General features: G+C 42.8%; 1 protein-coding gene across 2 annotated transcripts in view; it reads left to right on the top strand.

Annotated features, from left to right (window-relative positions):
- Positions 1-509: 509 nt before the first annotated feature.
- The window catches only part of glceb (glucuronic acid epimerase b), a 152,851-nt gene continuing 127,027 nt past the window's right edge, over positions 510-26,333 (top strand). For both annotated transcript variants that reach the window (XM_060912051.1, XM_060912050.1), the window contains exon 1: positions 510-692. The gene's annotated coding sequence lies outside the window, so the exon portion shown is untranslated. The remainder of the gene's footprint in view (positions 693-26,333) is intronic.

The following is a 26,333-nucleotide window of genomic DNA, read 5'->3' as shown; positions in this document are numbered from 1 at the left end:
GGATAGGCTCCAGCTTGCCTGCGACCGTGTAGGACAGGATAAAGCGGCTAGAGATAATGGATGGATGGCAGCATCATGACAAAAACTGACTTTGTTTAATTTGTTATATATTATTTACAGTATTTGTGTTAATGTAGAAACGTAATTTTATTATTTTTGAAACTATCTTCACTCTACAGCATTTCTTTGTATGTGCCTAACTCAGACTTTTGTACAGTTACAACATTTATTTTTCTTTTCTTTTTTTTTTTCCCTGTATCTGTTTGAATTGCGTGCACCGGTACGTTTCTCGACATTTCTATATTTTTCATAAATCTGTTGGCAAACATACGGGAGCTGTAGTTGATTGGCTGCCTCCAGTGTCAATCAGGAAAGACTGTCCAATCAGAGCACAGGAATAACCACCCTCCCTGGCTGAATTGGTTAAAAAATCTCGCCTTCTAATTGGACGGTCAGATCTCGTTTGTCTCGTGTTTTCTCGCGGTGTTTGGCAGTGTGTTCCGCTTCTTTGCATCGCTACAGCAGGCTGGAGTGTGTTCATTCTGGTGTTGTTGGCTGAAGCAGAACGGTCGTCGCGTCTCTGAGTGGATCCCAGTGAAGCTGCCTGCTGCTTTCTGACCCGCATTCATCTGAGTGGAGCCGTGACACGGTTTGAGGAGCCACAGTGTGAGCCTGGGAAGGAGAAGGGGAAGGTGAGTGGAGCAGCAGGGCGGAGTGGAGAGGTTTTAGAGCATTTTGTGTGGAGAAGAAGAGAAGAGGGGAAGAGAGGACAGGACAGAGGAGAAGAGAGGAGAGGACAGAAGAGAAGAGAGGAGAGGACAGAAGAGAAGAGAGGAGAGGAGAGGAGAGGAGAGGACAGAACAGAAGAGAGGAGAAGAGAATGCTAACTAACATGTCGACAGGAGTGTGTTGTGCTGCTTGGTGCTGATGATCAGAATAGAAGTTTCAGTGTTCAAGTGCAGGATGGAATAAAAGTGGAGTTTGCTTATTATGTAAATAATAAGAGTAGGACTTTGTTCAGCTTGTCCTTGTGCACTGATGAGGATGCAGTGAAGTTGTATTTAGTCTTAGTCTTGTGATAAACTTCTCAGATTGTTTACAAACTCTAACATCAGGGTAAACAGACCCAGGACATGGAGCTGCACCATTTCTAACACGCACACCTTTTACTTTTAGGATTTCTGCTATAGGGCAAGGACGATACGGTTTGCATTTATCACGGTACTTACGGTATCACGGTACTTACGGTATCACAAGATTTAAAGCATGCCTGAGCCAGTGGTGGCGGCAATTAAAGTAGTTATTGTACAATAAATAGACTTGCTATTTATTAAGACTTGTTTTTTTTTCTTCTCCCCCTTTTCCTTTTTTTTTTTTTTTAATATATGAGTGATTCCACGCTTATGGGTACTGAAATGGGGACATGAACTTATTTTTAAAAATTCACCTAAAACCATTTCTTTTTGTACCATCAGGTCACAAAACATGTAATCTTTTTAATGAATGGTATGTTAAAAGATAATTTTAATTTTCTGAGATGTAATAAAAACAAATTTATATGCCAAAGTCAGAACGTAACAGAAGTGTTGTGGACATATATATTCTCAATTTTAACAATGTAGAATTACTTTTTGAAACATAGGAAGGTGATGTTTTAGCAAATATAATTAATAAACATGTGTAGTAGAATAAACATACACATTCTTTCAATAAGATTAACATGGTATATAGCTAGATTGTAATTAATTTGTAACAGACGCGAGATGGACAATCGTAACAGAAGTAATGTAACAGACATCATTTTGGAACTCATAGGCTTGACTTTGGCATATAAATATGTTTTTATTACATCTCAGAAAATTAAAGTTATCTTTTAACATATCATTCATTAAAGATTACATGTTTTGTGACCTGTTGGTAAAAAAAGAAATGGTTTTAGGTGAATAAGTTCATGTCCCCATTTCAGTACCCATAAGCGTGGAATCACTCATATATAAAAATAAGCTTTCTGTCCGGATGGGACGACTGATTTTCTGTATCAATCACAGATATGAGATACATATAGGACTGTGCAAAAGTCTTAAGCATCCTATTTATTTATCTATCTTTTTTATTTTGCAATTTTTTTTTTTTTTTTTGGAAATAAACTTCATGACTTCTACATTATCGAGTTGGAACAAAAACATTTTTAGATTCCAAACATTTAGTTTTCCGGCACAAAAATTAAATGTTAGAAGGAAAAAAAAAAAGTTTCCGCATCTGAAAAGAGAGCACTATTTGGTACGGAATACACTTTTTTTTTCAGATTAAAAAAGAAAATATAATGAAGGCTGGTGGGGTTTGTTTTATTTGTTACCGCTTATCCCGTGCAGGGTCGTGGCAAGCTGGAGCCTATCTTAGCTGACTATGGGCGAGAGGCAGGGTACACCCTGGACAAGTCGCCAGCTCATCGCAGGGCTGACACATAGAGACGCAAACAACCATTCACACTCACGGTCAATTTAGAGCCACCTGCATACCTTTGGACTGTGAGGAAATGCACACAGACACTGGGAGAACATGCAGACTCCGCACAGAAAGGTCCTCATCAGCCGCTGGGTTCGAACCAAGAACCTTCTTGCTGTGAGGCGGCAGTGCTGACCACTACACCACCATCCATGCCGCTGGTGGATTTTGTGACAAAATTAAAAAGCAAGTGTGAGAGTGTCCAGAAGAACTGTCTGGTTCTGTAAGATGCTCAGAAAAACTTACCAGAAGTTAATTTCTTTATAAAACTATACTAATTATACCAAAGATGACTTCTTATTTTTTATCTTTTTTAAACCAAAGGATCATGACAAAATGAAAATCAACTGTGTTCATCGACTGTTTACTGCTGGTCGTTAATATAGAAACATTTTTATTTTTCAAGGCATCTTTGCTGGACGGCGTTTCTTTGCATGTGCCTAACTCAGACCTTTGCACAGTGTAATACAGTATAGTACAGAATACACTACATTTGTACTGTGTGTCGTTGTGCAAGCTGCATTATGATCATTAGTAGGTCATGTGACCATTGTATGGGCATGTTATGCACTGTACCTGTGCACAACTGACCCGATACCCCTCGAAAGTGTTGCTTATCGGACATTTTAAACAGCATCTGTCCCCCCCCCCCCCCCCCCCCCCCCCCCCCCCCCCGCATTTTAAATTCACTATTGTTGAATGCATGGTATTGTTTCGGTTTGTTTTGTGGTGGGAGATGATGGAAAATGGAGAGCACTTTCTGGACTGTCTTTATGCTGAAAGAAAAAGTATAAAACCTCTTTTCATACAGCGCATCACCATGTTATGTGAAAGTGACAATCTCTTGTCAGTATCTGTTGCTTTGTCATTATAAGCTGAAGTGGAGTGTGGCTGTGAGGGGAAAGTGGTGCTCTGATGCACAAACGGAAAAGAAAGAGATGCATTTTAATCCGTTTTTCTTTTTATAGAAGTGAGTGGGGAGGTCACTGATCTTGCATGGTAACTACGACTTTACCTCCTAGGATGCTGTTTCAATAAAACACTTCCTTAAAAAGAAAGTTCAAATATTAAATTGTTTGCTCTTCAGTTTGAGGTTTGATTTTTTTTTTTTTTTTTTGGTGTTTATTCATAATTACATTGTGTAATCCGTAACAGAACCAATACACACTCAGAAATCAAGGTGGGACATTTGATGGTCACTGAGGCCCCCCCCCCCCCCCCCCCCCCCCTTTTTTTTTTAAAATAAATACCTTTTTAGTGTGCAGCATTTTTATCAGGCAGGTCCATATGGTGGTCACTTGTCATTAATGTACATTGCTTTAATGGCATTTAGTAGGCGTTCTTACCCAGAATGCCGTGCAACGTACCCAGAATAGTCCAGGGAGTAGTTGGGGGGTTCGTTGCCATGCTCAAGGGCACTTCAACCATTCCCTGCTGGTCCAGGGAATCAAACCGGCAACCGTTTTGGTCCCAAAGCTGCTTCCCTAACCATTAGGCCATGGCTTCCCTTTAAATTATTTTTCAAGCTATACTATATTTATGTTTCCAAGTGGAACTATATATTAGTTATGTAACGATTCATTCAATTCATAGTTTGATTCAATTCATGATATTGAGTCCATAATTCAACCCCCCCCCCCCCCCCCCCCCCCCCAATGATAATTTTGGGGACAAAAATTAAAGAGAACTTTATTCGCAAAATATGCAACATTTTTATTTTCCTGATCTTTATCAACTAAAATATTCATTTTGTTAAATAAAAAAAACCAAACAAACTTCATAACCAACAATTATTTGCTCATAGTTTGTAAATGTTGAAGTAAAATATAATGGCCTATGAACTAAAATGGTCCTTTGATTTAAAGCGAGACGGCCTTTCAATTTCATAAAATCGGTGAAATTTGGTTCCCTCTGAAATTTGGTGATGTATGTTCATTTCTGTAATATCTCACAAAATATCAGGCCATTCTGTGGCTGGGAAGTTATTTAATTTGAGGGGATTCCTGACCAAATAATATGCATGAAATCGCTCGCTTCATGCAGACAGAGGAAGTCTGTGTGCGCATGCGCAGGTTTACCTTTGACCGTGCACTGACAGTTCCATCATTCTGTCGCTAAACGAACAGCTGATCACACGGAGGTGCTCGCTGACTGCCGATATTTATTAGTTTGGTCCTGCGTTTCCTTTCCTTCATAACATCTTTTCTTTCTTTCTGTTACTGTAGTCAGTCTTTCATGTTTCATTCGTTTCCTCCATTTTTCTCTCCTGTTTCAAATTTGTATCCCACAATGCCTTGCGCAAATGGGGAAAGCCCACCACATGATGCATGATGTAGTATCTTGAATTGCGTCATGGTGAAGCAGGAAAAAAATAGAGGAGAATTTTGGGCCATGTGGCCTTAAGTTCATTAATTGTTCTATTTTTAAAACAAAAAAAACCCTAATAAAATTCGAAGTCTGTGATTCGAATTCGGTAGCTTTTGGTCCACTAAACAGAAATGGGAAATTCTTTTTACGACCTACACTTAAAATCGGGCGGCACGGTGGTGTAGTGGTTAGCGCTGTCGCCTCACAGCAAGAAGGTCCTGGGTTCGAGCCCCGGGGTCGGCGAGGGCCTTTCTGTGCGGAGTTTGCATGTTCTCCCCGTGTCTGCGTGGGTTTCCTCCGGGTGCTCCGGTTTCCCCCACAGTCCAAAGACATGCAGGTTAGGTTAACTGGTGACTCTAAATTGACCGTAGGTGTGAATGTGAGTGTGAATGGTTGTCTGTGTCTATGTGTCAGCCCTGTGATGACCTGGCGACTTGTCCAGGGTGTACCCCGCCTTTCGCCCGTAGTCAGCTGGGATAGGCTCCAGCTTGCCTGCGACCCTGTAGAAGGATAAAGCGGCTAGAGATAATGAGATGAGATGAGACACTTAAAATCTGAAAGGCAGTCTAGCTTTAAAAACTAAAAGCAAAATGGCCTTTTCTTAAATTGTGAATATTTGTACTACCTCTATTTGTATCTGTATCTTCCAGCATTCTGTAAAAAAAAAAAAAAGAGCTCGGGTTTCTTCTTAAATCGATTTGTACAGTCAGTCACGCAACAGCTCTCACTTTAGATCTGTTTTGTTTTTTTGCTGCATTAGAGCTGTGTTGCTTCCACCTATGGTGAAGTCGCATGCATTCCGGCTATTTCGTTTTGCACCCTCTGCTCGCCAAACAACACAATTACAGGTAGGAAAAACTGATTACACAGCCTGATGATGATCACGATTAATTTATTTCAATTTAAGCATCATAAATATTTTATCATCGTGCAATATATGCCTACTATATCTACAAAGGGTTCAGATGATGTATCCTTGATGGTACTGCCACAGTGCAAGGAAAAAGTGCAATTTGGTACTTTTTTTTTTTTTCCATTTTTTGAGAAGATGGTTCGTCCTGAATGATGAAATGGAGGTCAAGCCGGTTTACGTTGCAAGCGGCAAATGTATAAATGTCTCACCCGTACTCGGAAAAGAAAAAAGCTGTTTCTCAGAATGCTGGAGGCAAATCATCAACGAACCTCGTCCTTTCTCCAGCTGTAGCATAACCTGCTCTGCATAGTGATCAGACCATTTTCACGGAGTTTGGCACGTTGTCATGCCTATGAATGAATTATTGACGTGTCCTTGCTTTCCAGATCCACTTTAAAAACACTGATGCTCAAAAACGTCAACTGATATAGGTTTAAAAGAATTTAAAAACCTGATTTAGTTTCGTTAGTATCATTAATGTGATTGTCGATTCGAAACACAGTCCAGGTTCTCATTTGTACCTCACAGGTGAGTTTTACCCAGATGTTCAGGTGAATCCAGGAGTGAAGGGAGTGTTTCTGTGCCAGAAATCTGACTGCAACTATAATCCATAAGAAAGAAAAGATCTGTCGTCCTGCGTTAGTGAAAAGCCCGTTTTTGAGGCTGTGCTGTCGGTGATGCACGTCTCTGCCCTGAATATCTCCCAGCTTATGGGTTAGACATATTTCTCATATCGTGTGTGTGTGTGTTGATATTGTCTGTAACAGCAGCTCTGACAGTAGTTCCAGCTGTAAGGTTTACTTTTAAATGTTCTGTTTGGAGATGTTATCCTGTGTGGAGTTGTTCAGGTGAGTTGAGTTTCTAGGATCAGGAGTAAAGCTGTTTAAAAAAATTAACTTTCCCAGGGTGGGAAACTTTCAGGATGGATGGTTCGAGGGTTTTCAGTAACGTAATGAGCTGCGTTGTTAACTTCATAAAGAGGCTGGTGACAGACAGGCTGCTTACAGAAGAACAGGAACTAACTAGGAATGGTTTCAATTGTCATTCTTTAATGATTACGATTTGGCAAATGGCTGTGGTGGAAGAGGAATGAGGAATAAAACATGTTGGGACAGACTGTTAGAGCAAAATAACCTACTTCAGGGTGCTAACGTTAGCTCTGCTTTGTATTGGGCTTTTGTACATTTTATATAGACTCATACACTTAACTCCATGTTACAGGGAATAATAATAATAATAATGGGGTGGCACGGTGGTGTAGTGGTTAGCACTGTCGCCTCACAGCAAGAAGGTCCGGGTTCGAGCCCCGTGACCGGCGAGGGCCTTTCTGTGTGGAGTTTGCATGTTCTCCCCGTGTCCGCGTGGGTTTCCTCTGGGTGCTCCGGTTTCCCCCACAGTCCAAAGACATGCAGGTTAGGTTAACTGGTGACTCTAAATTGACCGTAGGTGTGAACGTGAGTGTGAATGGTTGTCTGTGTCTAATGCCGCTTTTCCACTACAAACGCGGCTGAGTCGAGCCATGCCGTGCTGAGTCGGGCTGAGCGGGGCTATTGGAGTTGCATTTCGACTACCACCGCGCTGAACCGTGCTGGCTGGAAGTGGGTGGACACATTGGGTGGAGTTGGCGAAAGTGGGTGGACGTCACGTGATGTCGTTAAGTGGCGCAAACAGTGACATCAGTGATCTTTTAAGCGGTAGTCTCACGACCCGGATAGTAAACAATAAACATGGAGGACATGGAGTCGTTAGTGTTGCTGGTCTTGGTGCTGTGGCTTGTTGTCACCGACAACGCCAACAGATACTGGCAAGAGCGTATAGATGAGGCGAGGCGCATAAGGCTTCAGAAATTCTCGGAATTCTTCTTCTTCCGGGTTTACGGTGTTTACAGATCCCAGCGTGCTCGCGGGGCGTGTGTGGGCATGTGAGGACACTCCTCCTCACCAATCAGTGCACAGGGGAGTGTCTGCTCACGCCCCCAGCCTCACTCAGCTTGGTTTGGCTCACTTCAGCCCCACTCCAAAACCGTGCGAGTTTTGGGTGCTAAGCAGGGCTGAAGCGAGCTGAGTCGTGCTGTTTTGAGATAGTCGAAACGCGAGCCGTGTCGGGCTGAAGTGAGCTGAAAAAGGGTAGTGGAAAAGGGCCATATGTGTCAGCCCTGTGATGACCTGGCGACTTGTCCAGGGTGTACCCCGCCTTTCGCCCGTAGTCAGCTGGGATAGGCTCCAGCTTGCCTGCGACCCTGTAGGACAGGATAAAGCAGCTAGAGATAATGAGATGAGATAATAATAATAATATTGTGAAATAATGGGATTTATTTTAGGTTGCACATTTGACAAATTGTTCCAGACAGATCAAAATCCATATAATCGGAATCAAGCATTCGATAGTTAAAGCTAGACGGCCTTTCGATTTCATAAAATCAGTGAAATTTAGTTCTCTCTGAAATTGTCATTGTGATTTTGTTTATTTCTGTAATCTCTCACAAAATATCAGGCCATTCTGTGGCTGGGAAATTATTTAATTTGAGGGGATTCCCGACCAAATAATGTGCATGAAATCGCTCGCTTTACGCATTCGAGCAGACAGAGGAAGTCCGTGTGCGCATGCGCAGGTTTACCACCTTCTTTTGGGTTTTACGGCAGCTGGTATCCGCAGTGTTGCGTTACTGCCATCCTACAGGTTTACCTTTGACCGTGCACTGACGGTTCCATCGTTCTGTCGCTAAACGAGCAGCTGATCACACTGAGGTGCTCGCTGACCGTCTATTTATTATGCGTTTCCTTTCCTAAGCAAGATGACATCTTTTCTTCTCGCTTTCCGTTACTGTAGTCGATCTTTCACGTTTCATTCGCACACTCGCGTCCTTCGTTTTCCTCTCCTGTTTCAAATGTGTATCCCACAATGCCTTGTGCGAACGAGGAAAGCCCACCACGTGATGCATGACGTAGTATCTTGAATTGGGTCATGGTGAAGCAAGAAAAAATGGCGGAGAATTCACGGCCACGTGGCTCTAAATTCATTAATTATTCTATTTAAAAAAAACTGATAAAATTGGAAGTCTGTGATTCAAATTGAGTAGCTTTCGGTCCACTAAACAAAAATAATTGGGTGTCGGGGAAAGTTATTTTTAGGACCTACACTTGAAAAATCTGAAAGGCAGTCTAGCTTTAAGGTTTTATAAATATTGTGATGCGCATCTGGGACCAAGTGCTTTTTGGCTACGTTCACACTGCAGGCTGAAGTGACTCAAATCCGATCTTTTCACCCATATGTGACCTGTATCCGATCTTTTATTGACAATATGAACGACACATCCGTTTTTTTCAAATCCGACCCAGGCCGTTTGGATATGTGGTCCTAATTCCGATTCCTATCCGCTCTTTTCATATGCGACTTCAGTCTGAACCGCCAGGTCGCATTCATCCGACTTACACGTCATCAACAAGCCACAAACGTCACTATTCTGCGCTGAAGTAGGCGGCGGGTCTCTCAAAAAAAGTTACAACAACATGCGGCATGACATCAATGCGATGGACGCTTCGGGCTGTGAAGGTTCTGAATCTTCTCAATGGAAGGACGCAGAGGTTAGGGAGCTGATTTCCATTTGGGGGGATGCAGCTATTCAAGCTAGATTGGATGGGTCATACCGCAACCGGGCGGTTTTACTTCCCTAAACACTGGCCATGCTCACTGCGTGTGACGTCGTCGTATCCTGCAATGCGCATGCGGAACACTTTTAGGTTGCTTTTCGTTCATACTGAGGATCACATACAAGTCGCATATATTTGTTAATGTGAACGACCTCACAAAAAAATCGGATTTCACAAAAAAATCGGAATTGAGCATTAAGCCTTGCAGTGTGAACGTAGCGTTTGTTGTATGAAGTTTATACAGACTGACTTAGTGATGGGTGATGTGGTGATATTTGTGGTAGTGTTTTTTTTTTTTAATAAAGTTTTTACTAATGCATGCAAAGAAGAGAAATAATTATTAACCAATTGGAAGCAGCTAATGTGATGTTAAAATGTTGTACTTGAATGACAAAAGTTAAATATATATTTCTCTCTTGGGTTGTGGGTGTTTAAAAAAAAAATTCATTTTTGTCAACATTTTAATTATTGCTGAACAGATTTTATTTATTTATTTATTTATTTTTGTTTAAATGCAACACCACTGTCTTGCTGGCGGTTTGTTCTGTATCGTGATGCACATCATGTGTTGTGGATGTGTCTTCATAAATTGTGGCTTAATATTTTATTTATATCACCAACCTGTTGGTTGGCTGCTAGTTCGAGAATCTGACTGGTAATTGAACACTGACTGAATCGCGGCAACAAGAAACCGATGGGACACTCGATCATCTTCTGTAGGAGTCGTTTAATTTTCTTTGTTAGATCATTTATTTTTTTGAAGACTTTAAAACTCTATTTATTTTTGCAGGTAATTACATGGAGATATCATAATCTAGGCATATCTTGTAAATGATAACTGAAGCCATTTATGCAGCTGTGTGTGGTGGGGGGTGTGGGTAGGTTTTTTTGAGTACCATTTCTTCAAACAAATGCTTTTAAATCCTGGTGTCTGTTTTCTGTGCCAGAGCTCAGTGCATTCCTACATTGTGAAAGATTTTTGTGTTTATCACTTGAGCATCACGGTGTGCCCCAAAGGACGACTTTAGTCAAGCGAAGGCAAAACAGGCCAATAAACTCAATCTTTAAGGCCAGCACCTTTTCCATACAATTATAAAAAGCAGGAGGAGGGGAAAAACAGGATGTTATGCAATGAAGTGTTATCTGAATTTCTCTAAACCACTGGTTCCCACACTGATTTAATAACTGACGTGTTGACGGCTGCACGTCTCTGAATGCATAATGTATTGTGCTTCATCTGACTCATTCCTGTGCTTCTGAGTGGACACGGTGGAATCTTAATCATGTAGCAGTGCATGCTGTGCTTAATAAAAAGAACAGTTCACCCAAAAATAACTTTTTTTTTTTTTTTTTTTCTCCCTCCCGCCTCTCATCCAGTGTTTGAGGTTTGTCTCTTTTTAGTTTGGCACTGGAGCTATGATGCTAATTTCAATAACAAATAAAGGAAGCTTATAGTCTCCAGTTTAGAACCGTATAGACTGTATGATTTAATCAACACACACACACACACACACACACACACATACACACACACACACACACACGTACGTGCGTTCCTTGAATGATTTCATTAGGCTTTTTAGTTCCATTTATACATTAGTTTCATAAAACAGAAGTCTGTGTGTTTTTTGAGAAATGGAGAAATGGGCAAATCTATGTGGCGGTTTGGGAAAACCCATCAGATGTCGGCTGACCTATGGAATATTCCAAAAAACAGATCAGTGTAGGATTGTAATAGTTGAGCGCCTCATGCTGTGGATTTAAGGAAATTGAGGGGGAAAAGTGGCTCAAATTGGAATTGATTGTCAGATTTATTATCCCCCACTGGCCGAAAGGCCTAAAGTGGGATTATGTCGTGGTGGTGTCCGTCCGTCCGTCCATCCATCCATCCCGGGAAGGGTATGTACCTTCTGAAATCAACTCCTCACGATTTTTGGAGGAATTTCACGGAACTTGACAGGATTCTTTCTTATGTCGGTGATATGCATATTGCAATTTCGTTCAGATCGGTCGCATTTTACCAGAGTTATGGCCCTTGATTACCAAACTTGTACTTTGACAATTTCGTGAGGGTGTATTAAGCACTTCTAGTTGCCAGCAGGGGCTATTATGCTCACAGAGCACTCTTATCTTTTTGTGGTGACTGCCTCATATCGAGGCTGTCGCCACTATATCATGTTGTAAGAATGAGTGTAGCAGTCGCGCATGCGCATACAGATGTTCCTATTAAAATGGCCAGTGAGTGTATATAATGCGGTTCACCATTTGAAATAAATGGACTAGACCAGCGTTTCTCAACCTTTTTTCAGTCATGGCACCCTTCAGAAGTATGCAAGTTCTCAAGGCACCCCCATATAAAATATACACAATCACGCTGACCCCGGCAGTGATGTTGTGACATGGGAAAGGGGGCCATGAGACAAATTTTGATGATGCATGAGGCGGCAATGATCTGCATTAGTGTAACTATCGTGGTTTTTTAATTAATTTATTTATTTTAATTAATTTTATTTATTTCAACGTTAGAATTTATTTATTTATTTATTTATTTATTTTTTTTGACGGCACCCCTAACGAAGCCAGACGGCACCCGCATCACCCCAGTTGAGAAAGGCTGGACTAGACTAAAGAAATCGTTTTCAGACATGTTTATGCTTATTACCGAGGGAAAGTGTGTTTGTATTTTAAAATATACTCCAGGTCGTCCCCCTTTTCCTCGCCTTCTTCAGCCAGTGGTCCCATGTGTGATGTAGATGTGATGCACTTCCGAGTTGTTACGGGAAGTTGTCGAAAAGAGTATTGAGACCACTGAGCTCTGGCGCCGGGCCTTTTCCGGGAAATAAGAGTTTGGGTCATGGCGACAGCGTGTGTATGTCAGCCTCAGTTCGGAGGTTTCAGTTTCAGAACCTGTAAGAGTAGAATAATATAAAGTACAGACACTTGGTCTATTGTACTTCTGTGATTTTTCATTTTTGGAGGACACTTTATTTTTGTAGCTACTGCCTCCATAGAGTAAACATGTATGCTATATTTACTGTATGGACTTGGTATCAGAAAACAATTTTATTTATAAGCAGTAGCCACATGGACCCGTAGGGTACCTATTTGTTGTTTACAGCATCATGAAGCGTAATGTATCGCAAGATGAAACTCCAATTTGGGCTGCTTTCATCAAAAACACAATCTGGAATCATTGTGCAGGTTATATCGTAATCCATAACAATCTCCTTTACATTAATTGTAGTTGTTCTGAGCGGAGTTATTTTTATACTCCTGAAGTCGCCTGATTAACCGTTCCATTTTAATAAGTGTTTATCGTGCACTTTGCTTTTCTAGCTCTCCTGTCATGTGACAGATGGTCAGTGCAGGATGCTGCTCCTCTTCATCCACTCATGACAAAATCCTATTTTCCTGCTTCTCAGAGTCTCCATAGAGGTTCCTCAGGGTTAATTAGCTCTAAATATCTCCGAACAAACTGCAGCTCGTGTGTAAACTCCACCTGAGCTCGTTGCTTGTTCGCTGGTCATTTGTGGCCAGTCTGAAGTTTTTTGACTTAGGAACTTTTAGCCTCGGGGTTAATTGCTCCTTGTGAAGAAGAAAAAATAAAAGTGAAGCGCTTTTCAGTTTCGTGAAGGTTTCTGAGGAGGTTTGTCTTTGAGGAAATGTGAGTAATCCAGACAAGTTTCATCCTTATCTATCTCAGGAATATGTGCGAAACAGGAATACACCCAGGATGGAACGCCAGTCTGTCGCAGGGCAGCGTGCGTTCACTAATCTACCCTGTGGCATGTTTTTGGGAGGAAACTGGAGAACCCAGACAGAACGTGATGTCTGCACAGACAATACCAAAAACAAATGTTTGTTTGTTTGTTTTTGCGAGGATGCCATCTTATTTATCGGAGTTAATTGAACGCGTATAAAAGCGTGCACTATCTGTTCTACTTCTGGGCGTAAAGTACAGTGACACACTTGCACAGTGCAATCTTACTATATTAGAGGCACGCAGATCTTTAGCTAGTTTAAAAAAAAATTAATGTCTGATTATCTCATCTCGTCTCATTATCTGTAGCCGCTTTATCCTGTTCTACAGGGTCGCAGGCAAGCTGGAGCCTATCCCAGCTGACTACGGGCGAAAGGCGGGGTACACCCTGGACAAGTCGCCAGGTCATCACAGGGCTGACACATAGACACAGACAACCATTCACACTCACATTCACACCTACGGTCAATTTAGAGTCACCAGTTAACCTAACCTGCATGTCTTTGGACTGTGGGGGAAACCGGAGCACCCAGAGGAAACCCACATGGACACGGGGAGAACATGCAAACTCCACACAGAAAGGCCCTCGCCAGCCACGGGGCTCGAACCCGGACCTTCTTGCTGTGAGGCGACAGCGCTAACCACGACACCACCGTGCCACCTAATGTCTGATTATCAAAAAGGAAAACCCACTCCATCAGGTCATCAAGTAGAAGTATTACTTTAGATCATGGTTGTAGATTAAGGTCAAGTTATAAAATGGCATGTAAAACTAAAGGTGATGATACACAGGGCAACTTTCTGGGCAATGTTGGCAGCGACAGGGCAACTAATTAGGGCAACAACCAATCAGATAAGGGCAAATCTATTGCCAGGGAGATGGACACCGCAAAGCTGTCACCTTTTGTCTTGGCTTCAGCCTTTATTTCAGTCAAGTAAGTAAAGCTGCTGACAGAGCTCCTGAAAGGCTTATTTATTTTTTATAAAAGATCCTGAAGTTTGTACTGTTTCTGTTCACTCTCAGGTTCCATAAGTAGTCGTGCTCTGTATGTGAATTAGATAATCTCTATTACAGCTCGCCAAAAAAAAAAAAATTCATGAGCTGCCCATCACTTAACTTGACATAAGAGAGCTAAGGTTATCCCTACATAGTTAGCAATAACTTTTCAGGTAACTATGTTGGCAAAAACCACCACTAGTTAGCTAAATCCCATTCAATCTCTATGGAGCGCTGCTTAGCTAACAGCAGTTTACACTTAGCTGGGGGGAAAAAATCTATCTAAGCCCATGTTTACATTAGACCGTATCAGCGGATCATCAGATTAACGTTTTTAAAACGATTAGTGTGCACACAGCAACACCAATACACGATTTGCATGCACACAGCAACACCAATACGCGGATACGCTCGGCTCCGCAGGCATCCTGCGCTCCAAATCACTCCGCCCTGAACAGCGAGTGCCCTCTGGAGGGTGCGCACTCCGGCCTTGCGCAGCTCACAGAGCGCGCGAGTGAAGTGAACAAGCAGTGATTCGGGACTGAGCCGCTGTGTGTGTGATCCCAGCGCATATCACTTACCACTTGCAAGTGGAAGGATGGCAAGCCTAAAGACAATCATAACTACACAATGGGCAGTATTTGCATCAGTATTTGCAGTATTTTCATACTTTTATACTCTTTAATGAAAGGTGATACAAGGCGGAAGTCCGCGCCGTTTTTCAGCAGTCGCGTCACATGACCAACGCCAGCGAATCAGGAAGGTGGATGTCACAGTGACGTTGTCCAATGAGACGCCAGCTAGAGCTCAGCACAGCGTATCCGCGTATTCTCAATGTTTACACAGCACCGGAGCTGACACGATCTAGATTGAATACGTGGACGCTGGCGGATTCCCGTTTCCCGGGGTTTCCAGGCGGTTTAATGTAAACTGACAGTGCGTCCGCGAAGAAAACGAGACAGATACGGTCTAATGTAAACGTAGCCTAAATTACAACCTGAGCAGATAGAAAACCAACAAACATCTATTTCTAAGCATTTGATGAGGTAAATTCACCACTTTGGGTTTACACACAACTTACTGGCATAAAAAGATACAAGTTGTTTCTCTTTTTCTTCGCTCCATTGCTGGAGACGCCACCATCTTTGCTGAAAAATTTCAGAAACTCTCAGGTGGCCGTGTGATTTGTTGCTAGCACTCTGATTGGATGATCTTAAGTTGCTCAAAATCGTTCAGATAGAAACGATGTTGCCCAGTCTCACTGGGAAAGTGTCGTAGTACGATTGCCTGGCAACACTGCCCAAAAAGTTACCCCGTGGATCATCACCTTAATAGTTTCTCTGATTTGTGTCGGTTAAGTATTCGGAATATTTGTGCTAACTATTTTGTAAATGTGATTTTGCATATTGCACATCAACCTGTAATTTAGTATTTAACTGCAAGAGGTTTGAATAAACTTGCGGTATGTGTGCCACTCGCCCACCCGCCTGCCTGCCTGTCTGTGTGTCTCTGTGTCTGTCTCTATCTCTTGCGCATTCTCTCTGTGTCTGCGCCTCTGTGTGCCTGCCTCTCTCACTCCCCTCTCTCTTTCTGTGTGTGTGTCTCTCTCTCTCTCTCTCTCTGTCTGTCTGTGTGTGCGTCTCTGTCTGCCTGTGTCTCTCTCTCTGTGTGTCTGCCTATCTGTGTGTCTCTCTCTCTCTCTCTCTCTCTCTCTCTCCCTGTCTGCCTATCTGTGTTTCTCTCTCCCTGTCTGCCTATCTGTGTCTCTCTCTCCCTGTCTGCCCATCTGTGTGTCTCTTTCTCTGTCTGCCTCTCTCTCTCTGTCTGCCTGTGTGTCTGTGTGCGTCTGTCTGCCTCTCTCTCTCTCTCTCTCTGTGTGTCTGCCTATGTCTCTCTCTCTGTGTGTGTCTGCCTATGTCTCTCTCTCTGTGTGTCTGCCTATGTCTCTCTCTCTGTGTGTGTCTGCCTATGTCTCTCTCTCTCTGTGTCTGCCTAAGTGTCTCTCTCTCTCTCTCGCTCTCTCTGTCTGCCTATCTGTGTGTCTCTCTCTGTCTGCCTCTCAATCTCTCTCTCTCTGTGTCTGCCTATGTCTCTCTCTCTGTGTCTGCCTATGTCTCTCTCTCTCTCTCTCTCTGTGTGTCTGCCTATCTCTCTCTCTCTCTCTCTCTCTGTGTGTCTGCCTATCTCTCTCTCTCTCTGTGTGTCTGCCTATCTCTCTCTCTCTCTGTGTGTCTGCCTATCTCTCTCTCTCTCTGTGTGTCTGCCTATCTCTCTCTCTCTCTGTGTGTCTGCCTATCTCTCTCTCTCTCTGTGTGTCTGCCTATCTCTCTCTCTCTCTCTCTGTGTGTCTGCCTATCTCTCTCTCTCTCTCTGTGTGTCTGCCTATCTCTCTCTCTCTCTGTGTGTCTGCCTATCTCTCTCTCTCTCTCTGTGTGTCTGCCTATCTCTCTCTCTCTCTCTGTGTGTCTGCCTATCTCTCTCTCTCTCTCTGTGTGTCTGCCTATCTCTCTCTCTCTCTCTCTCTCTGTGTGTCTGCCTATCTCTCTCTCTCTCTCTGTGTGTCTGCCTATCTCTCTCTCTGTGTGTCTGCCTATCTCTCTCTCTCTCTCTGTGTGTCTGCCTATCTCTCTCTCTCTCTCTCTCTGTGTGTCTGCCTATCTCTCTCTCTCTCTCTCTGTGTGTCTGCCTATCTCTCTCTCTCTGTGTGTCTGCCTATCTCTCTCTCTCTGTGTCTGCCTATGTCTCTCTCTCTCTCTCTCTCTGTGTGTCTGCCTATCTCTCTCTCTCTGTGTGTCTGCCTATCTCTCTCTCTCTGTGTCTGCCTATGTCTCTCTCTCTCTCTCTCTCTGTGTGTCTGCCTATCTCTCTCTCTCTCTCTGTGTGTCTGCCTATCTCTCTCTCTGTGTGTCTGCCTATCTCTCTCTCTCTCTCTGTGTGTCTGCCTATCTCTCTCTCTCTCTCTCTCTGTGTGTCTGCCTATCTCTCTCTCTCTCTCTCTGTGTGTCTGCCTATCTCTCTCTCTCTGTGTGTCTGCCTATCTCTCTCTCTCTGTGTGTCTGCCTATCTCTCTCTCTCTCTCTCTGTGTGTCTGCCTATCTCTCTCTCTCTCTCTCTCTCTGTGTGTCTGCCTATCTCTCTCTCTCTCTCTCTCTCTGTGTCTGCCTATCTCTCTCTCTCTCTCTCTGTGTGTCTGCCTATCTCTCTCTCTCTCTCTCTCTGTGTGTCTGCCTATCTCTCTCTCTCTCTGTGTGTCTGCCTATCTCTCTCTCTCTCTCTGTGTGTCTGCCTATCTCTCTCTCTCTCTCTCTGTGTCTGCCTATCTCTCTCTCTCTCTGTGTGTCTGCCTATCTCTCTCTCTCTCTGTGTGTCTGCCTATCTCTCTCTCTCTCTGTGTGTCTGCCTATCTCTCTCTCTCTCTGTGTGTCTGCCTATCTCTCTCTCTCTCTGTGTGTCTGCCTATCTCTCTCTGTGTGTCTGCCTATCTCTCTCTGTGTGTCTGCCTATCTCTCTCTCTCTGTGTGTCTGCCTATCTCTCTCTCTCTGTGTGTGTCTGCCTATCTCTCTCTCTCTGTGTGTGTCTGCCTATCTCTCTCTCTCTGTGTGTGTCTGCCTATCTCTCTCTCTGTGTGTGTCTGCCTATGTCTCTCTCTCTGTGTGTGTCTGCCTATGTCTCTCTCTCTGTGTGTGTCTGCCTATCTCTCTCTCTGTGTGTGTCTGCCTATCTCTCTCTCTCTGTGTGTCTGCCTATCTCTCTCTCTCTCTCTCTCTCTGTGTGTCTGCCTATCTCTCTCTCTCTCTCTCTCTCTCTGTGTGTCTGCCTATGTCTCTCTCTCTGTGTGTGTCTGCCTATGTCTCTCTCTCTCTCTCTCTGTGTGTCTGCCTATCTCTCTCTCTCTCTCTCTCTGCCTGCCTGGCCTCTGCCCGTCTCCCTCACCCCAAGTTCAGGACTGAAAAGGAGTCTGAAGCCGTGAAGCAGCACCATCATGCTACCTTCCATCTCTTTCTTTTTTTTTTTAATATATAAAGTTAACCTAAATCATATCTAATGCATTTGTTCTTTGTAGAAATGACTTGCACTCATCCCAGGCTGTCCTTTTAAAAGGTGTAATTAAACAGCACACTCTCCTTAGATAAACTCTTCTATAATACGGCAATATCGCTGTCCTTTATCAGCTTTTATTACTACTGTGCAGCCCCACAGAGCAATTTGATTTAAAAGATATTCCGCAGTGCTCTTTGTGGACGACGGTGCTCGGCCATTTCTAGGTTCTGATTTTATCTGTCTAGAACTTGGGCTCATATCAGAGGAAGCAAGTAGACAGGAAGGAGACTAAACTGGCCTGCAGTCATTGATTGTAATGAAATACTATTGGCACCACTATGACCATTATTTTTAGCCACATGTTTATTATAATGCAAGTCTCTTAATAAAAAAAAAAAAGAAGAATGTGAAATGATACACAAGTGCCTGTATGTATACGGAGTATGGACCTGTGACGCTATTTGCAGAGCCATCAAGCACAAATGTGGTACCTTTACCCACAGTCAGGCCATGAGGATTTGCCACTGTGCTGTCCTTCAGTGCTCTTGTTTTGTTTCTATTTCTGACCTGTGTGGGGTTTTTTTTTTTTTTCTCTAGATTTTTGACTCAATATAAGGCATGTGTGCAACTCTTCCTAGCGTTGGATCTCCAAGCCAAGGTCTCCTGTAGCCACTAATAATGGTCAAATGCGGGAAGTCTGTCTCGCCCAGCTCTTAGCTGGATGCTTCCTGGAGCCATTGGATGCAGAATCCGCTCCAGTAATTTGGAGCACTTGGACGCCCTCGATGAGTGGCGAGCCAGCCAAAGAGCAACATCGCCCGGCCCTCAGCCAACACCGCTAATCCACTGCCGCTGCTCTTTCGCCTCGACACAGTGGTGTTTAAAGAAAACATGAGGGAGAACTTGCTGTATCCTAGCAGGGACACAAAGCACTATGAATGTAAAGGGCGCTAATGGATTTCAGGCGTCGGAGATCAATAAAACCTGGAGACAGTGCAGGTTTCTGGCGTCCTTGTAATCAATATGCGAGCTATGTTGAAGGGGAAACAGAACCGGGGTGTGGGTAGGGTGTTTTTTTTTTATTTATTTTATTTTTTGGAAGCAGGTTGATTGCTGTTTCTCACCACTTACTTTTTTGTTAAATGAAACGTGTAACATGGATCCTCTTGTTTTATGGAGCCCTCCAAAGGTGACCCATTGCTTCAGCACTGGTGTACTGGATGTCATATTTACCAGCCTGTAGTACACACGCTTGTGCTACTGGTACTCGCATACAACACCTTTTGTTTTTGTTCCCTATTAATGTCCACTGAATCATCAGGAAAGCCTTCAAACAAGAAACCTGATTAAAGCTTAATTGGACATCATTAAATATCTGTCAGCAGGTGATTAATATTGCTCCTGATGTGGAGGCTTGTGTGGGTTTTTTTTTTTTTGGGTTTGTCCCCCCCCCCAATGCTTTTGATTTAACAAAACCACAATAAATGGAACTGCTATATGTTCAAGTGTTGGAAATTGTGCAAGATGGGGGGGGGGGACAGTATATTTCATTACCTTTTTTTTTTGGAAATTGTTAGTTGGCTTTTTTTTTTGTAAGGCAAAAACTTAAAGTGCCATTTTCGTGTCATAACTAATTTATAAATCCTAGTATAAATACACAGGTGATTTGGTTGAAATTTGGACTTTCTCGATAATCACCTTGAGCGACTTGGCAAAATGGCTGCTAATCGCTTCGTCACTGTAAGCGAGGAAGAATTACAAATGATGAAAGAAGATGCTTTCCTCAAAGCACTAAAGATGCTATGAAGTCTGGTCTACAGCTATTCAAAGGTAAGGTGGAATTGCTTGATTTTATGTTTCAAAACAAAGTATTTTATGTGACTCGGCATAGATAAGTGACCCAAGTCTGCACTGCGCAGTTATTACATCTGCATGCCGCTTCTGAAGACTGAAATACAATTTTTGAAATCACCTGTGTATTTGTACTAAAACAATTATTTTGTTTGCAATAGAGGTCACTTCGGGTTGTGATCCGCCTCCTCATGTATTCAGATTTCCAGCTGATGGGCGGGCATTGTATTTGTTTCCAGTCAATTTGCGGTAGTTTCTTGTGTTTTGTCTCCAAATATGCCAGATTATTGCTCTGTATTTAGATGTTCAAATCGAGAAACAGACAAATGGTATTCTAGGATACCAAAAGAAGTCGTGCACAAGGGTCAAAGAACGAAAAATATCTCTGTCATGAAAAAATCTCGCAAACCTTTCACTGTGTTCGGAAAAATTGAGTCCACATGCTCGTGTTTGCAGCGATCGTTTAGTTAAAGGTGCGTGTATCAACTTTGGATATCTAAAACCAAAACTTCTAATGTTAAATGAGTTTTCTTACATTTTGGATGTTGTAAAACATACCGTTGATGAAACTAGTTTGTAGGTTGGCCTCGATTGAAACTTGATTTTTTTTTTTTTTTACGGATTTTTTTCAGGTTGTCCAGTGATGTCGATTCGTAAGTCTGAGCTACGTTTGAAATGTCATGAAATAAAATGTTAGTTATTACAAAAATGCCTATAACAGGTCCAACTTGAATCGCATACGACACTTTGGCCTACGTTACCCTCGCAAAAATAAGACCCATTATTGTCCTTTTAGAAGTCTTATTATAATAATAACAGCAACAGCAATAATAATTTCAATTTATATAGCGCCTTTCTCAAAACCCAAGGTCGCTTTACAATTATTATGGTGGGGAAAGTCCACCAAATAGAGGTCAGGATGTCATTCCAATGGTGTAGCAGCCACAGTCCCACACACGAAAACGAGTCCCACACTGCCTGCACAGCCGCTGTGATGCCGCTGGGCAACATCACTCAGAACACCATGCCATGGCTCCACAAAGCAAGCACAGAGACGCCACCACGCAGAGCGCTGGTATGTCCCAAACCGCCTGCACAGCCGCTGCAACGCCACCGAGCTTCATCACTCGGAACACCACGCCAAGCACTAAAGCACTGCTGCACAGAGCACTGGACAACCCCGATTGTTAAAATGAGCAACGAGCTCATTGTGCTCATAGCTATGCACTGCAGGCATCACCCACAGCAAACCCAGGCCTGGAGGGAACTGATGCCCAAAACTGGGTCTGGAGCTACACCACCACTGGTGGACAAAAATATACACGCACATATACACACGGGCGGCACGGTGGTGTAGTGGTTAGCGCTGTCGCCTCACAGCGAGAAGGTCCGGGTTTGAGCCCCGTGGCCGGCGAGGGCCTTTCTGTGTGGAGTTTGCATGTTCTCCCCGTGTCCGCGTGGGTTTCCTCCGGGTGCTCCGGTTTCCCCCACAGTCCAAAGACATGCAGGTTAGGTTAACTGGTGACTCTAAATTGACCGTAGGTGTGAATGTGAGTGTGAATGGTTGTCTGTGTCAGCCCTGTGATGACCTGGCGACTTGTCCAGGGTGTACCCCGCCTTTCGCCCGTAGTCAGCTGGGATAGGCTCCAGCTTGCCTGTGACCCTGTAGAACAGGATAAAGCGGCTACAGATAATGAGATGAGACATATGTGCACACGCGCACAAAAAAACAACCCCAAACAAACAAAAAAAAAAGCTCCGGTGAGAAGTGGCAGCCAGAACGCGCATGACGTGTACTCTACTGGAAACAGAAATGGATGAACCCAGCCACAAACGAAAAGGTTACAGGCTTCAAGACTTTTGAAAGCTTTCATTTGGTTCTTCTTGTAAAACGATGTTTGGACTACCAGATAATTGGAAATGTCTGGAAACTGTATGTTTGGATGGTTGCTGAAATTGCTTGAAAAGACTGTCTTTTTAAGCTGTAGGGGTTCAGTCCATCATAATAATAATTTTTTATTTCCCCCCCCCCTCTTGATTTTGCTTTGGTTCTAGTCTGTTAACATGGTCAGATGTAGAATTTTTTTTCCACAAGATGACGACAGACGCATACTTGGATTGGGCGGTATCTTTGATTGTTGCCCGTCACTTGGAAACTGGTAGTGAACCAGGAGGCAAAAAGTCACGTGGTTGAAAACAGTTATCCGCCTCAGGCTCAGCGAATATCGGTGAATAATTGTTCAATAATAAGTAACTAATTGAAGGTCCATATACTTGTCTGTTAGCGAAGACAAACATGTATTTATAGGTACGATGAATGTTTTTCTTATTAATGAACCTTCCACGACTTGAGTCCACTTGAGAGCGTGTACCGTAAGATAGTAGGAAGGTGCGGGGTTTCCCTGCAGAGTCGGTTAATATTGTGTGTTTCAGGTTCATGTGTGGATTCTCTCATGCTGATTTTATCCTGTTTAACTCCAGTGTGTGTGTCCAGTCCAACTTGAAGAGACAAGATGCAAAGAAAACAGTTATGTTCTGGTTTGGAGAAGATACACACACACACACACACACACACACACACACACACACACACACACTTTTGAGTGTGTATGGTGGCTCTGGCTGCTGATCTGAGACTCTTAACACAGAGCTCTTTCTGTTCAGTGCCGTGGCCTTGGGCACTGCTTTCTCAAAGCTCCTGGGTGATTCTCATGAACTCCGAGTAATGTCAAGATCTAAATAGTTTGAATGATTTTTTTTTTTTTTCCTTCCAAGCTCAGTCCTTGTTTTCATGTAAAACCCTGCTATAACTAAAAACAGCTTTTAACAAAGAGGCTTTCAGATGTCGCTAAGACAGATTGACTCTCTTCATATTACTGATCCAGGTACATGACACCATTTAAACTGGTACAGTGAAATTATTATTATTATTTAATATATTTATTTCCAGAAGCAAGTTGTATAAAGTGGCACAAGTATTTTACGCTTTCATCAAACATTGAACGGCCGTGTAGAGTGTCATTAGGTTTCTTTGTAAACTACTTGGACCTCATAGTGTTAGCAAGTTTCTGTAAAACGACCAATTATGAATCGTAAGGTGCTTCTGGTCTGGAGGAACTTTTCCATAGTTCTTAAAAGCATTGGGGGAAGTTCCCACTTTTTAATATATCTGCGTTTCAGGAACCAAGAACGATCATGGTTCTTGGAATGCTGTTTCGAGGGACTTGTTTAGCTCCTACTTCAGGGTAGATACTCGTATGGGGATTGGTGATTGGTCGAACACGAGCCAATGCAGCACTGGCAACTGCCATATTTAAAAATCTGTTTAAAACCTTAGCTGTGTAAGGCCCTGGTAATGCTATTGGTCCCAATTATGTTGCACTGGGGGGGAATTGAAACATCTTGTACGTACCCCGTACTATACACTTCCTGATTTCCTAATACCCTAAAGTTAATAAATCACAGGGAGCGAGAGCTTAATGGGACCAAGTGCACATTATCCAGGCATCTGAATGAAGCAACAAGAAGGCTCTTCTGCTTCAAATAAGAAGGTGGCGTAAACTCGCGGCTTCTAAAATCCACTTTACCGAGGCTTGTCAACGACCCAAACAAGATGCACACTTTTTCTTTGTGGCAAAACTTGAAAATTTCACCAGAGTCGGAACACTGCTTACAGAGGCAATTGAAATTCCGCATGTGACAAATGTTTACGGAGAATAGTTGAATGAACTTTGGCCAAATGGCACATCTTAATTCTCAGGGTTTCAGAAGTGTCTCTTACACCTATATACCTTAGACTCTGCCTTCTCAGAGAGCATTTTGAATGACTTGCAGTTCTTATCTGTTGGGACACAGCAGCCTACTAGAAATAATTGAAAGTTGTTTACGGAAAATGTCACATACAGACGGAACCATGGGTTTGCATTGCATCTGGTGAGACTGACCTTCAACATGCAGCTTGAATCTTACTCCACATTTAAACGATCAACTGTTAGTCATCCAACCAACAAGAAATTTCAAGGCGATGGCAAATTGCTGGGTTTCAGTCACGTGACTTTTCTTAGCTATTTTACCGGAAGTGAAATAGCTGGTGGCCTAAACAGCTGCCGCAGTGCAAACAACTAGCGATAACTCAGTACGCTCGTAATCTAGAAGCCACTGCTTGCTTTAGATATATTCGGAAGATTGCTATGTGCAACGGAATCGACCCCTACAGTCTGGGAAAGAAGGATTTGTCATACGATCTCAAACTACCCTTCAGTTGAGTTCCCCAACATTTCGAACTATCTGGTGTTGCAGACGTCCTTCTACACCGCAAAACAGATGAAAGTGTGGAAGAGTATGGAGGCTTACAACTGTGTTTTTTTTTTTTTTTTTTTTTTTTTTTTTGTATGTGGCTGAGTAAAGGACCTCGGGATCAAGTCGCCGCCGAATGAATCCTTTTTATAAAGCTTTTCGTTTGCATCTTTACAATGAAGCGCTGCAAGTTGAAGTGTAAACAAACAACAGTTTGCTTGATTCTCACTTGTGTTGGCTCTTATCTCTCAGGTAAATCATTCACAAAGATCATCAGAAACCCCTTTAAAACCTGTATCTTAGTTAAACAAGATGGAGACGTGATCATGGCCCATTGTAACTGTATGGCTGGGTAAGAATTTTGTTGCGACCTTCATGCATACGGACTTTGTGAGGAGTAAACAAATAGCTCGAGACTTTAGGGCTTCGTGACTTAAAAAAAAAGTACCGTAATAAAACGACACATAGCAAGAAAAGTACTTGGGAAACACTAAGGCCATAGCTGAGAGGGAGATACAAACCTTTCACCAAGTGATCACTGCAAACTCGAGCATGCTTCGACTCGGCTCCCTTCGATTTCAGCGAGAGGTTCAAAAGCCACCTTTCTCGACGTCTTTTTGTGAAATCCTGTTTGTTCACCCTTTATTAGTTCACAGGGAACCCTGAAGAAACTTATCAGTTTCACGGTTTGATCGATTTGAACAACCTAAAACAACACAAGCGTAAGGCGTTTTTCATGCAAGCAATGCACCTTTTCCGTACAAACGCTTTGTCAACTGAGCTTTGGTAGACCACCAGCTAAAGTTTTGAATAATTAATGAGGCGGATGTGACGTCACGTGAAACCCAGCAATACTATGAACCGTTCCTATCTGATCCGATATCTGCAAGCAACACGGTATATGGCCAAATGGGAAGCCTTGGGTGACTGTGGTCACCTGGAAATGGATCGGGGTGGGGGTGGTGGTAAATGTGTATATAATGCTACCCAAGCTAATCCTATATGAACACCTATTAGGACACGTGCTTTTGGTGATAAATATGTGATGCTGGTTTAGACCTGATGTTTTTCGGAGTGGGACCAATAGTGTGACCCAGGGCTGTATACAACAACTCTTAACGTTGGCATTAAAAATGGTTTACCTTTGGTGACTGACCCCTTGAAAATGGTTCCTCCAGGAACGATGACTTTTCAGTTGTCAAGACAACGGAAAAACTAAAATACAAAAACAGAAAGATACGTCACAATGCTCTTGTATTTTAGTTTTTCCGTTGTCTTGACAACTGAAACGTCATTGTTCCTGGAGGAACCATTTTCAAGGGGTCAGTCACCAAAGGGTTAAAAAAAAAAGCAACTATGGATAAATGGACTGGTAGTGGAGTCCATACTTTATTGAGCGTACATATAACGGAGGAAGTGGCATGTGATTTTTGACGTGTCTAAGCGAAATAAATCTTCACCAGCATTTTGTGCAAACATCATGCTAGCAAGCTGTCTAGTTCAGCATCAGTTCAGCGTTCCTGCTGGCTGTGTGAATGAAGGCACACAAAAAAAAGCCCTTGAAGGTATTTAGTTTTTGGTGGCGTTCCCCAGTGGTTAGTTTCTCTCCAAGTCCCTCGAACTGTTTGGTCTGAAAGTGCCTCCTGCAGTATTAAAGCTAATACTGCCTTTCAGATTTTTTTCAAGTGTAGGTCATAAAGGATTTTCCCTGCCAACCAATTATTTCTGTTTAGTGGACCGAAAACTATGGAATTCGAATCGCAGACTTCCAATCTTATTAGATTTTTTTAAAAAATAGAATAATTAATGACTTTAGGGTCACATGGCCCTAAATTCTCCGCTATTTTTTCCTGCTTCACCATGACGCAATTAAAGCTACTACGTCATGCGTCACATGGTGGGCTTTCCCTGTTCGCGCAAGGCATTGTGGGATACAAATTTGAAACGGGAGA

The sequence above is a fragment of the Neoarius graeffei genome, chromosome 27 (genome assembly GCF_027579695.1).
Source record: "Neoarius graeffei isolate fNeoGra1 chromosome 27, fNeoGra1.pri, whole genome shotgun sequence".
Classification (NCBI taxonomy): domain Eukaryota; kingdom Metazoa; phylum Chordata; class Actinopteri; order Siluriformes; family Ariidae; genus Neoarius; species Neoarius graeffei.
This window is presented reverse-complemented; position numbering and strand designations above follow the sequence as displayed.